Here is a 14,699-nt window from a genome sequence, read left to right on the forward strand (position 1 = left end):
CCACATCTGGAATCTGACTTTCTGGGTACACTACGAAAGAGGTCTGTTTGACAGGATTTTTAGAATTTTCCCAGAACAAAGAAGGGTCAGATACGAGTTTTCTTGTAGGTGGCTGGCTGGCGAAGTTCCTGTCTGAAATTATTCTTTTTGCTCTTGGCAGTTTATCACATCACTAATTCTGTGATAGGACTCCGAAAGTCTTGGGTAAGTGTCTTTAAATCTAAATAGCTGTTCTCCATATTTTATTGTATAATCTTATGTCACCCACTTGTTAATAACTTTTTTTGAAATGGGGACAAATGAAAGCAGGATGATAGAATAGGATTCATTAGTTTTATTTCCCCCATCTATTTACAATGACACCACCTAAATTAATAGTTAAGGATATTGTTGTTGGGACTTATGTCCCTATCTAGCTGCATACTCCCAAACCTACTCTTTATACTTGCTCTCATGCACCTATCGGTGACAGCTAGTTACCCATATTCCAGGAGTCCATGACAACTGGCCTGCATAGAGAATAGTCCTTCTGTTATGTATTGTGGAGAAAGGGAGGCTAAGGTAGGAAAGGCCAGGCCTGAGTGTTGCTCCTGATAAACCCAGCTGATGGGCTTGAAGGTTTCCAAGGACAAAGCACTTTGACCTAAATTTTTCCAAGAGCCTACAGTAATGAATTCTGTCTTATCTGTGCAGATGAGGTGACGTTTTGCAGACATCAAATTTTGTAATTCAACAAATGCTGCTCTAAACTTGGGAGAGTAGCAAAAAAATATTGATGCAGAATAATAAGCTTGTACATGGTAAGCAATAGCCCCGCAACAGTGTATCAGAGCAAGAAATGATGTCAGGTTTTGGAATCAGATAAATTGCAAATAACAATGGAGGAAGCAACTGAACCTTGAGGAATATCAGCAGATAAACCAGAGGAGGTGGATATAAAGAATTTTTGGTTGGGAAAGAGGGACAACCAATGAGTGAGATGGGGGAGGGAATGATGGGCCATAAAGCTGTGATAAAGTGCAGACATAACGATAAAAGGCCGTGGTCAGCCTAGAAAAAAATATCAAGAAGCAATAAAATGTAATGCTACAGGAGTGGGTGGCGATAAGGTGATCATTTTGTTACTCTCAGCAGAGCCACTTCTGCGGTTAGAGTCCTCATGGATTTAGGAGAGATGCTCTCTCCTGCCATGTGCAGGTGCTTACACCTAAGCAAAGTGGGTGTAAAATGCTACCACCAGCAGGAGGGAGTGGATAATTCTGATGCAGTAGCACTTTGGCGCTCCCTGGGCCTGATTCTCATTTACACTAAGGCCCCCACATGCTGCTCTGGCATTTACTCCACTTTGTGGGCACTGCCAGGGCAGTGCAAGGGGAGCCTTAGTAGAAATGAGAATCTCTACCAATTTTGCCCAAGGTAGAAGTAACTTTGTAAGGCAGTAGAGAATCAAACCCAGTCTGTTTAATTCAAGTAAAAGCAAATACATCAGTATAGCTAATCCTGAGAGCAAACCTGAGGAATGGTACATTCCAAATATGCCAGGAGGGGGTCAGCTGGGTTCTACAATCACTTTCTCCTTGGCAGAAATGGAACCACCTCTGAGGTGAGCGAACACTTGAGGGAGGGTCTCGGTTCACTCTTCTAGTAATGCCACAAAGAGGGGTCAGGTCACTAGCAGGTTCCTACAGGAAACTAAGTGGGAAAATGCTTCATTAGAAGAAGGAATTCCAGATTCTTTAAATGGCTAACTCAAAATGATCAACACTCAGTGGGGAACTCGCCTGGTTAGGGGATTTAGTTACAAAATGGAACATCCCAGCACCTTTTTCACTGAAAGGTCTCTGAAATGTGGGACTTTTCTATTAGTTGTAATCGCTAATTCTTTCATGACTGTAGTCTGGGCTATGATTTAGAGGGCCACTAGGCAGTACAGGATATGTTTAGTCAGTATGGGAACCAAGGAGAACCACGGAGTATGTCTGTGTCTAGCAGGCTCTGTACAGGGTCCTCTTTATATTCATCACACCCAAGTCCTATCTCTTCTCTACCACAAGGGGCAATCAAACCATGTGGAACCAAAATGAAATTTGGTGGTTTGGGATACTCTGGGCTCTAAACAAGGAAAAACGTTGGTGTTTGGCTGCATAGTACTTGGAGGTTTTAGGTTAGTTGGAAGCTGAAGTGGGGGGGAGGAGGGGGGAGTCTATGGATACCTGAACTAGCAAAAGCCCCTGTGCAGCTGTGAACTATAAGCACCAACTGTAAGCTCAACTGAACTCCCATCCTGACACATGCATTTGGAGCTAGGTATACAGATGGAAGAAAAGAAAAAAGCCACCAAGCCAGCTCTAGACTCCATTTCTGAAGCTTCTGAATGACCGACTTTGTTCAGTTTTTCAAAAATCCCAGTAACAAGGACACATCCCTAGCACTTAACAAGCTGATACCTTTTAAATGTTAAATTCTAGCTTTAATTAAATTAACTGAAAATGTTTTCATTTTAAAGTCCTCCCCAGTAGCATTTCCAAGGTGATGAAATTGCCTGCAAGCCTAAACAAGCAGTGCTGCGGCTGGCATTCGGCACCAATTCATTAACTGATGAGAGAGCACCAGAAAGGGTCTGTACCCATCACTGGTGGGGAATTATTATTTTTGGTGGTGGTTGAAAGGCTGCATGTACTGCAATGGGATTCTAATGCAGAGCCTGAGCTACAAAGTGACATGTTTACATCGTTAATTGCCAAGTAAACTCTTTGGTTTGGTTTGGTTCCAGTCTGTGTACACTTTCCAGAACAGATTCCCCCAGCCTGCACCCTCCTTCGGTGCAGAGAGAACAGCCATGGGTTAGCTCTCTTCCTCCTGCAGAAACACAAGGAGACGGTCATTCCAGGTTCTTTAATAATGGAAGACTTCCATGGCTGTTAAACATCTCATGTTCTCCTTCAGATTGAGAAGATTTGCAACCATGGGAGGGACTCTAATGGTAAGTTGCAAGGAACTTGTGTTCAGGACTCCAAGTTCTACACCAAGTTCAGCCAGGCAATGGAGTCTAATGGCTGAAGTAGGAAGCCAAATGACCGGACCCCGGGTTCTCCCCCCCCCCCCCCATCCACCCCCATCTCTGCCACTCATATGGTTCATGAACGCTGAGTAAATTTTTTTGCCTTTCTGTTAGAACTGGGTGAATAATGGATTTTTGGCTCATTGGCAATTTTGAAGTTTTTTTTTTTTTTAGTTGCAAGAAATGTCTTTTTTTGGCAAATGTCTTTTTTTGCTTTGATTTTAATTAGTTTTGATGGTGTTGACTTGCGAAAAAAATTCAAGAAAATTTTGAAAGGGAAAGTGGTTTCAAAGACAGAGTTTCATTTGAGAAGTTGAAACAAAACTTTTTTTTTCTCAACTGTTTCGGTGTTTTTAACAGTAAAATGAAATTGACATGAATTCACAAAACAACTAGTCACTGAAAAATATTCTCTCACCCCCCGGAAAAAACTTTGTGTCATTTCTGTGAAATGGGGATTAAGGGCACTCTTACAGCACCGAGATTAGGTAAACAGGATGACTGAGGGTTTGGGTAATGGATACAGAAACTTTCAGCATTGAGCTGCTGTTCGGAATCAAGACTGGTTTGGTATAACTGACACTCTAGGCAGTACCATCCAGTGGCCACACAGTGTTAACTAGTTCCTCAGACTCGTGTCTGCCTCCAAGCAGGCAGAAAGGTCAAGGTTTGACTGAGACTTGGGGATTGAATTTTCCTCTTACCTGAGTATGATGGGAGTGGGGGAGCTTCCCTAAGCACCTGATGGGTTTGCTCCCCCAAGCACCTGATGGGGAAGGAGTGTGTGCTGCAGCTCATACTGACCCCATTCTGTGTGTAGCCAGATGTCCACCTCCTGAGCAGCCAGCCTGGGAACTTCCATGAATATAAAAATCCATTTTTAAGGAGAAGGTTTGTGGGCAGTGACAGGCAAGTAACATGGATGCTAATCCAGCTTGCTGTTCTGTATTTAAATTCATTGTTAAAGCCTCCGGCATCCTGCATAACAAGTTTTGATGACTGGATTTGAGGTATGCTGTTGGGCCATAGGAGAGTTTGGATGATGCCTCACAAATGCATCCCAGGGCGCTCAGTGAAATGAATTTAGGGCCTGATCCTGCAATATTATTCTCATGTTAGTTGTCCCAATGAGTAGAAGGGGGCACTTTATGTGAACAAGGGCTGCAGGATTAACCCTTCAACTCTTGACTTCCTGTCTTGGTGCATGGTTAGACTTTGCTACCCTTATTCCGGTTGAGTAGCATGCACTCTCTGGGTTGTTCCATAGATGTTCGTGGGAATGCTCACAGATCAAGGGACCACTTAGCTTATAGTGCTGAATCAGCTGTCTAGCATGTGCAAAATGTTGCTGGACACCCTTCTCAGATCTTCCAAGGAAGAAACCATGTCCCGCTCAGCCCCGTGACGCACCATCCACTTCACTTCAGAATCCTGCTTTCACTTTCTCACTCCAACATCTTGGTCCTCATTTCTCTAGTCCCCTAGCTACACTCCCTAATTCCCTCCCCATTTGAACCCAGTTCAGTCTTTGTTTGTTGAGCACAGCTTTGGCACAGTTTGATGTAAAAACTTATTCCTCCGCAACTGCTGTGATCTGGAACACCCTCCCTGTATCTGTGCCCCTTGTTGACATGCCATCTTTTACCAAATCTCATCTCAAATAACTTATTTCTCTTGCTTGGGCTTCCTGCAGCTATTTCTTCCTCCCACTGCTGCTATTCTAATGGCTTGTTCACTGAGCACTGTTAGTGTGTTCAGGGTGTGTACAGACACATTGACAAAAACACTAACTGCTGCTAGAAGCTCATAGTGCCATCCTACGCTACTAAATGGGCAGAACTTTGTTTGCAGGATCCTGATTGCTTAGGGTCTGAGCCTGCAAACCTCTTAATCATGCAAGTAGTCCCTGCTGATTTCAACAGGACTGCTGACATGAGTAAGGATTATGAGTCTGGGCCCCCAAATTACAGTGGCAATATCGTGCAGTCACAATGCAACAACACCTGTCATGCACACACAGGGAGTAGTATTGCCCATTGCTACAGAGCACATAAGGGCTGTAAACGTTCCTCTTGAGCACAGAAATGGTCCCAAAATGCACGGGGAGTAACGTTTTCAAAAGTGGCTGAGACTTAAGACCCTACATCCCAATGATAATCAATGGGGGACAGGTTCCTAAGTCACTTGAGCATTTTTGAAAGTGTTACCCTGGGTTACTGGAAGTTCATTACTTTAAGCAACATGCCTCTTGGGGAGTGCTCATAGGAAGGGGCCTTAACTCAAAGCTTTGCAATACAGAGCCTAAGAAGCTTAAATCCTACATAGATTCTTCGGGAAATACTTAATAGGAGCTTGGATTTGGTTTGTAGGAAAGTTATGGGGCTAGGCTGTGTCCAGCTGCTGACTCTGCAGGAAGGAAGGAAGACGCACGTCAAGGAGTGAAGAGCTGTGCCCTTGAGGCTAATGGGCCTTGTGCTAGTCCCTCTGCGTGGGGTGATTTCGTCTCTTGGAGTCTGCCTGAGTAATGACCAAGTAACTCTTGAATATGAACCTCGGGCTTTTGTCCTGAGTTTGGACAGGTATCACCTCTTCCCCCCCACTACAGCACATACTTTTCCCTATTCCCCTTCCATAGAAATCATTTCTGAGAGGCAGGCATTTAACTTTTCCACTGTCTTTGAAGGCTCAATTGAACTACATTGCTTTGAAGGAATCAAATATACTTGTTAATATAATTGATGACTTCCTCTGGCTGCAGGATTTGTCATTGTTGGGCACATCATTCAAGAATTATCTATTGTGGTTAAAAGAATAATTCCAAGCCATCTAGTTTTGTGCTAATATCTGTGAGCATAAGTCTTTCAGCATTCTTCATCCTTCATTACTGATGATCCTGCCCCCCACCCTGCGCCCAGCAAGAAAACAAGCCCAATTAAGAAATGATTGCTTCTGTTGTTGTCGGACTATTGTTCATCATGATATATGGAGCAACAAGAAGGCTTTTTTTAAATTTTTTTTTAATAAGATAACATTCACTGCTGACAACCCTATTAAAACTGAGCAAGTTGGATGTTTGTCATAGTTTTATACCAAATCTATCATTCTGACAAAGTAGTTACCCCACCTCTTCCACTCTTCTTCCTCCATGGAATATTTCAACCGATATTCAGGAAGTGTTTTAAGTATGTGTCTTCCATATATTTATCTTTAATGTATTTTAAATCTACTGGACAATATAGAAAAGATTTCATAGGATCAAACTGTGATTGGCTTTGATATTTAAGGAGTGTTGTTATGATATTGATACAATGCTGTGGGGGTTTTGTGTTTTAAAGCCTATGGTTGCACCTGGCAGGTGACATTCATTCCTGTGAAGAGAACCAGCATGAGGCCTAGGTAGAACTACAATCCCACGCAAGCCAAGCATTAAGAAGTCAGAGTTCTTTGGACATGTGCATTCTAATGCACGCTCTGGACTTTGGAGTCTGGATTGGTTTCTTGATCCAGAGACCAGGCACATGCCTGGCAGCTACACTACCAGATTCTCATTCATTCTCTCTCTCTCTCAATGCCAGCATGACTCAACCTGTACAGGTAAAAGTGGAGATGAGCCTCCGTTCCCTCTTCAGCCTCTCCATTGAGACTGTTAACAAGTTGTGCCAGTGGTGATGGTGGGTTATGTGATATAGACCATTGTATTTGAGACCTCACAAATATGGCTTAAGTAGTTTCTACACCTGGTACTGGCCCTCTGTATGGGGGGCGTGTTTCACCCTGAGACTATGAATGTCAAGAAATCCTGAATTCTAATCTTGCTCTTCCACTGACTCCATGTCATTTAGACAAGTCACTTCACCTCTCTGTCCCAGCTCAGCCTCTGTAAAATGGGGATAGTGATACCAACTTACCTATCACAAGGGTTGTGTTGTGAGGATTAATTAGTTAATCAATTTGGTGATTAAAAGCACTACATACTTTCTAATGAACCATAACCGTATTTGGCCAATGGAAAATAAATGCATGTCTTGTTTCCCAGTGTGCGTTTGACAGCACTGGCAGGAAATGATGGCTGCATTCTCTGGAAGCGGCCAGGGAACACACATTCCTCGCTTGTGAAATGACCTCGGGCATTTGGAACCCCTGGGCTGTCTTTTCTCTTCCTGTTGTTGCTTTGTCAGATTACCCACTCCACATTATTTCTGCTGTGTAGGTTATTGCTACTGAAGAATAAATAGAGAAATTTCTCTACGAGTATAAATGAGTGAAGCTGAATTGAAATAAATTTAAGCTGTACCCACTTACACCAGCAACACATTTGACCCAATAAATCAAAAGTGAGACTTTTTTCCTTACTGCACAAGACCCCGTCCTTTTTCCCATAAGGGATGGCTTTCTTTGTACCTGAAAGGCATATTGCAGGAAGTTAATGAAATTAAATACATACTGCAGTCCAAGTGACCACAGAATCCAACCCTTTCTTTTTGGGTAGTGGATCTAATAGGGGAAAAACAGGAGGGGAGGTGTAAAATATGTCTTTGCTAATATAGCTGTGTTCTGAAACAACCCATGTTGGCTTACTTGTTTGTACACTAGCAACTGGCGTTGTTTCATCGGAGTTTTATGTATTATATTGGAAAATCTTGAATAAAAACTTAACTAAAAGTTTTATTCGTCATACCTACCAATTTGTGCTTCCTTCCATGCTCCTGATGAGTTAATGCCATAAAGTTTGTTCCCATTAGTTATATTATTGCCCTTTATCTGCCTTCCCCTGGGGCACTCACTGTAACAACAAAGCACCAAATCTATCTTTATGAATTGCCCTGTAAAAATAAATAAATAAAAAGTAGTGATAGATTAGGTCTTAAAGCCTAAGAACAGCTATTTTAGCACTTGTCCAAGGCTCTTCAGACTCTTCTATGGCATTAACACCATTTCTGATTCAAAGACCTGTTGTGCTTTTGTCTCCTGATTATTTTTTTCCATATTCACTGTTTTGTAAGCACTCTTGTTGCAGCATTCATCTTACAATATATTAAGTGCTTGGCTCTTGAAGTGTAAATTGCAGAAAGGGTGGAGGAAAATTACATCCATCAATTATGCTGGTAAATATATCTACATGGCAGTTATTGAATTGGCCTTTCAGGTTCCCATTTACTTTTGCCAACTGAGGTTTGCCCTTCACCTATCCTAGTTCTGGGTATAGCACAGAAGATCTAGTTCTTCCAAAAGCACAATCGTCCAGATGAGCAGAGCTGTTTTAGGGGGTTCTCAATGGCCCCTTGAGTGTGTTTATTTTCCTGTCACAGTTGCTCATAAACAGAGATGCTGTTTAAATTTCTATGCAAGAATCTTAAATTGTTTTTTGTGTTCCCGGACAGTATCCTTTCTTAAGTTAAGGATGATAATTTTTTTACTTAAAGCATCATTAGTAGAATGATATGGGGTGGGGGAGGGGAATAAGTCTAGAAACTATGGAAATCAACAGTTAAGTTTCCAACACCAGCCTGCTTAATTCAACCCCATAACCCAGTCCACTTTCCAACAAGCTGGAAACTCGGATTAGATGCTGCAAAATGCTTGTCTGTCCTATTAAGAATTGGTATTCCAGAGGCAGGATCTGTAGTTATGATGATGTAGCTTGCATTAATCCCCCTAGCCTATGTTGTATATAGAGCAAGGTCTCTGCTGTGTATCGGCAAGGAATCGGGGCAGGTCCTAGATAGCAGAATACCATGCTGGAGAAGACATTTCTCAGCATGTGGAGCATAGTTGAGTCCACACACAGCTGCTGTCTTCTGGTCCACCATGCAGAATACATATTGAATAATATGAATGTTGAACACCTAATATAACATGAGGGTGATGGCAATATACTATGTGACTGACCTGAGGGAAGGACTAGGGAATAGGTGAAAAATGCCAGACACAAATTCAGGCTTAACTCCTGGGAACGGGTAAAACTCCATTGACTTCAGTGGAGCAAAGGCCACTTACACCAGCAGAGAACTGGCCCCCTCCCATTATACAATAGCCATATTTTCAAACCAAGAAGCTTTTAATGCAGGAATTACAAAGGGTCACTCTACAGCACTCTTATATAGTCTGAACAGCACATAAACACTGAGTGGACAATGAGATATCAGGAGTTGCTTTAGAATGAAATGGGTATTGGGATTAACATGGATTGAAATGTTAACGGGTTAGTAGCCATGCAAGGGTTTAGAATTTATTTATTTATTTTAAAGAGAGAGGGAACACACACAGATGGGAGACAACAGAAAATCTAAGAGCTGAAAATAAACCCCAAAACCTGAGTCAAACTGAAAGCCGCTACCAGCACCTTACACTAATACTGTAGATCAATAGGATGCAAGACTTGTTGTAAGGAACAGTGTTAAGAAATCCTACAGATAATGGCACTGTAGAAAATGCCATTATTGATTCATCTAATCACACAACTGAAAAAGCTGTATTTTTTTTTGTTTGGGTTTTTTTTTTTTCTCAGATGTATAGTCAGCTATAGAGATGCAATGGTTTGGAACAGAATTCTCAAACAGTGATCATATGGCTAATTTTTCTCCTCCATTTTCATTCGGGTATTCCTTCTCCAGCTAAAAGTCCCATTATTCTGGGGGTCCTAAATAATCTCATCCAGGAGGCCTCACTGCCAGTCAACCTAATTCCCAGCTGGTTGGGATGCCAGGGAATATAAAAGATGGGGTGAATGAAGATCAGTATAATTCGGATTTCTTACAGACTGCAATTCTTCTCCCACAGTATAAAAAATAGTCATAAAAACATTTCACTTGCAAAACAGAGTAGTATATGTGGTTTTTCATTTGCTCACATTTAGGAGGTGTTAAATGTACTGGAACATAGCAATAACTAGAGAGTGCAGCTGTATTGCAAACTGAAATCATTAAAGCAATAGGTGCTAAAAACAGACTCCAGTTCCTTTCTCTATACCATGCCCAGAGGGCTGGGATTGTTTAAACCAGTGAAGGGATACACTTTAATTTGAAACTAATACTCCTTGATCGAGGAATCCAACATGGAACAGATCCAAACCGCAAAATAGCCTCGCTTGCTCTCTGACACAGACCTGCCAATTCTTGTTCCATTTGGCCTGTTTTACTCTGAAATAAGGAGAATCGCCGTGGAATTTCAAAGGCACATTCAAAACCTTGATGGGATCTTTGAAAAGGGTCACTCATTTTAGATGCTTTAAAGTTGGCAGTCTAAGCCCCATTCCATATCCCTTTTTGTCCGTCTGCTGTGTTGGCTCCAAAAAGACATTAGCACACTTCTGCCCAGAATTCAGCATGCCAGAATTCAGCATTCCAAACTTGTGTGATGCAGATACTGTAGCAGAGTGGCATCCTTTTCTTAAGTTATCCTGTGTCCCCTACCGGAATTGTTCATATGTTTCTTAAATATATAGGGACAATGTCACTAGTGCTGGTGTAGTGTGGTATAAATTACACATCCCTGCTCCAAAAGAGCTCCCTTGTGCAATGCTGTCACACATGGGCAGCTTTTCTTCACATCTGGGCTTGACAAGGAGCCTCACTGGTAAAGGTTTGTCACAGGATAAGCTGTGGTTTCCTGGTTTTCCCTTCCCTCCCTTCCCTCGCTCATCACATGACGGAGAGAATTGATGACTGAGCAAGGCCTTCTGGCAAATTAAAAAGCCAGCCTTCCTGCGAAGTATGGGAGATCAGCTGTTTGCTAGGGAAGCTGTTTCAACAGAACAGACTAGTGTGAGACTCTCTATGAAGAGAGCTGGGGAGAAAAGCATCTTCCCCTGGGCTGTGAGGAGGCAGGACATAGACTTTCAATGGTACTTCCTGGGCCTACCATGGTGACAACGGGTAATGGGGATTCAGGGTTCAATTCTGGAGAGGGAGCCTGAGAAACGGCTACCACATTCAAGCAAGGCAGCAGACACGCAAATTACCCAATCCTGACCCAGGGAGATAGTGACAAAAAATAACAATACAGGGCTCCATAAATGCTGAAACTGTCTGCCAGTCACACCTATACCTATTCACACAATGCATAGTCAACCTGTGGAACTCCTTGCCAGAGGTTGTTGTGAAAGCCAAGACTATAACAGGGTTCCAAAAAAAACCTAGATAAATTCAGGAACATCAATGGCTATTGGCCAGATGGGCAGAGATGATGTCCCGAGCCTCTATTTGCCAGAAGCTGGGAATAGGCAACAGAGAATGGATCACTTGATGAGTACCTGTTCTGTTCATTCCCTCTGGGGCACCTGGCATTGGCCACTGTCGGAAGACAGGCTACGGGGCTAGATGGACCTTTGATCTGATCCAGTGTGGCTGTTCTTATGCCAACTTCCCATTACCCTTGTAGACAGTGGTAATATCTTTCCAAATCCACAGTGGGTGATGTGCTCATGATGAAGGAATGCTCACTTCAGTAGTGAGTTTGTAATTTTCCTAATATTGAAATTATAAAAATGGAGGAGGTGGCCATCCATGCAGAATGTCTACAAGGGGAATAGGAGTCTAGACACTCAAACAGGGTCAGCTTGATAAGTGGAACCACCTTGCCCCTAAAGGGACACCAGATAACCAATGAGCACATCTTGAAAAATTATGTCCCATATGCCAGCCAGTAAGAATGCAATATGCATATTCTAGATGAGCTGAAGCATGAGCAGTTTGATCAGTGATGTGGTTCATGACTTCTAATTGGTTTTAAATTTTCAGATAGTCCAGAATGTGATGTGGCACAATGAACCTGACACAAATGTAGCATTACATCTAGCAAGTGATCCATCATGTGGAGTGCACATTTTCTTACATTAGGACAATGGCGCTGTGTTCCTTTCCAAGTATTTCTAAGAAATGTCACATTGAGCCAATGCTGATAACTCAGTCAACTGAAAATTTGGGTTAAGAGTTGAAGGTTAGTAGAGAAGCATAATGCCGTTTTGAGTGAAGAATAGAAATATGCACCAAGGATGAAAGCCCTTAAGCCCCACCCCTGTGTAAAGGACCAGGGTAATGTCTACACAGCACTGAAGTCCCAATTTAGCATCTGAGTGTGAACTCCTTGCTCACATAAGAGTATCTTACTCCACAATCAATGGGGCTATTCATGGGGTAAGTTATTACTCAGTGAAAGAAGGCTACTCAAAATCTAGCACTTAATGCTTGGCCTGAGTGGGATTGTAGTTCTACCAAGGCCTCGTGGTGGTTCTCTTCACCGGAATGAATGTCACCTGCCAGGTGCATCCAGTACATACATTGTCACTAAACTTTCTCAGATTATTTGTATCATGATTAGCATGCCATAACTCTTCAAGTCAGACTATAACCCAGGATAGAATTGTGTATTTATGTAGATAGTTATTCGATAAGGTGACAGTAAAAAGTGCTCAAGACTACATAGCATAGTCCCTAGGCTTTGCAGGACCAATAAAGATTATAGATGTGAACTATAAATGTCATCATCTGGCTGCTCGTTGCATCTTAACAATTGACTCTCTATTGAAATGTATTTCATTGTGCCTATTTATTCCCTTTTGAATTTGGTTGTTCATCCATAGCATCTGGTGTAACTCATAATAGTGTTTGGTCCATTATTATTCATCAACCACAGGAGAGTTGAGGGAGCATAAATAGAAAGCCCTTTTGTTGTCTTAACCTGACAAAAACTTGATAGTCCTGTTCTCTGTTAGGTTCTTGAAGATTTGGATAGCCCAATAAAATTATCTGACAACCCATGAAGGCAGGGTTGGAGGTGTCTCTGCAGATGGAATGCCATCTAGTCATTTAGGTGTTTCAAATAGGAATATGCATCCTCTTCACATCTGTATTTGGACATTAGGCTTTGCAGTAATATATGATGAAGCAACTAACCTTGGGTATAAAGATGAAATTCTGCTCCAGGAAAACTAATCTATCCTGTTGGCATGGATCAACAGAGGTCTCAGAAATTCAGCTCCTTGTAGATGACCAAGCACTTGCAACTCACTTGAGTGCCACCTATGAATGACCTCTCTTCTTTAGAATTGTCTCGCTAAACTCTAGCTTGACAATTGAGCATTTCAAAGCTGAGGAAATGTACCCACCATCACCACAAACAGAGTATTGAACCAAATGTCAGGAGTAATGGCACAGCAATAAACACATTGCCATGTTTCTGCCATATGCAGATAATTGTAAGTGGCTATGCTTTTTGGATGAGACTTAGGATCCTTGTCTAATAGAGCATGATTAGTGGGAGTGCTTTCAAGACCGGTAGACTTTATGGCATTCACCTTCCTTCAAAGACTTGACTGCACAATGCAGTTGTGCTTTCCATCCTAGATGGTGCTGCTGACACGTCCAACATTTTAGGAAATTTTCATGAGAGATCTCTTTGGGTATGTCTACACTACAGCAAAACGCCCATGGCTGGCTCATATCAGCTGACTTGGTGTGCAGGGTGGGGCTTGGGCTGAATTTGCAATTTTAAATGTTAAATTACCACATTTAAGCTATTTATCATGAAATATAAAAGGACCTAGAAATAACACTAGTCACTGCCAATATCCATATGTTTTCACACTTCTGCCTGTCTTAAATCTATGTATGGTCATTTCATTTTATTTTAAATCAAAATAAAATTGCAAGTGTCTCAGGAAGGCAAGGTCAGCCTCACTAATACCCTTTCACTCATGAATGAGCAGAAAGAAGGAAAACATTTTTCATATCTTCTTTTAAAGTTGGTTCATTGTAATAGCATGCAGATACTATTTGATCATTTCTATTTTGTCACAGGCATTTTCAATTGCAGTATATTTTTTCCAATGTGTAGTGTTGTGGGTTTTGTTTTTTTTGTTGGTGTTGTTAAAAGCCATTTTCCATCTCAGAGGTGGTGGCTTTGCAGTGATGGGTGAAGTGATTCCTGTATATTGAGACATATTTTTGCCTCCCCATATTAAAAACATGAAATAGAGCAATGTTTGGATAGGAATGCTACTACATTGTTCCCAGGGTCCAGTGTGGAGCACAATAGTAAGGGGAACTCTGTGGACACCAGGAACATAGCCACAGAGAACTACACGTCACTGGTGGCGGCATGTAGCATACGTGTAGCTACATGCCACAGTGAAAAGCAAGATACATCCACTCTGTGTGGTATAGCTACACTTGTCGGTAAAAGGCTCTGACAGAGGGGAAGCAGTGAGAAAAGGTTTCAACAGCTCCAAGCCTTTCAGTGCAGCGAGGAAAGGCTCTTAAACAGCTTTTCAGCTGACGGTGCCTTTCCTGCTGTCTCCCCACTGCCAAGCCTTCCCCTTGAGCATGTTGAGTTAGTTAAATGGCTGGATGCTCTGTGATAAGAAACAAAAGGATGTGGTGATGGGCCTAATGCAGGTGACCTAAATTGAAGACAAGTTGTGGGAGGCTAGGCTGTGCTGGAATGGATGGGCAGCAGAGACCTGAGAGTTACATTGGTAATATGACCCTTGCAATGACTGTGGACTTCCTTCCCCCCCGTCCCCCGCCCCCACTCATCATCTTTCATTCAAAGACTATATGTGGATTGAACATCAGCAGACCATACACCATTTTGCACAACAGCCAGGTGAACGATCATAAGTTTTGGAAGAAGGCTATAA

At 42.2% G+C, this 14,699-nt stretch overlaps 1 non-coding gene across 1 annotated transcript; it reads left to right on the forward strand.

The window, feature by feature from the left end:
- The first annotated feature begins 10,756 nt into the window (after nucleotides 1–10,756).
- LOC144929632 (18S ribosomal RNA) lies at nucleotides 10,757–11,047 on the forward strand. The gene has a single exon (XR_013634889.1). It is a non-coding gene; the product is annotated as an 18S ribosomal RNA (ribosomal RNA).
- The last annotated feature ends 3,652 nt before the right edge of the window (nucleotides 11,048–14,699 follow it).

Source organism: Lepidochelys kempii, chromosome 21 (genome assembly GCF_965140285.1).
Source record: "Lepidochelys kempii isolate rLepKem1 chromosome 21, rLepKem1.hap1, whole genome shotgun sequence".
Classification (NCBI taxonomy): Eukaryota; Metazoa; Chordata; order Testudines; family Cheloniidae; genus Lepidochelys; species Lepidochelys kempii.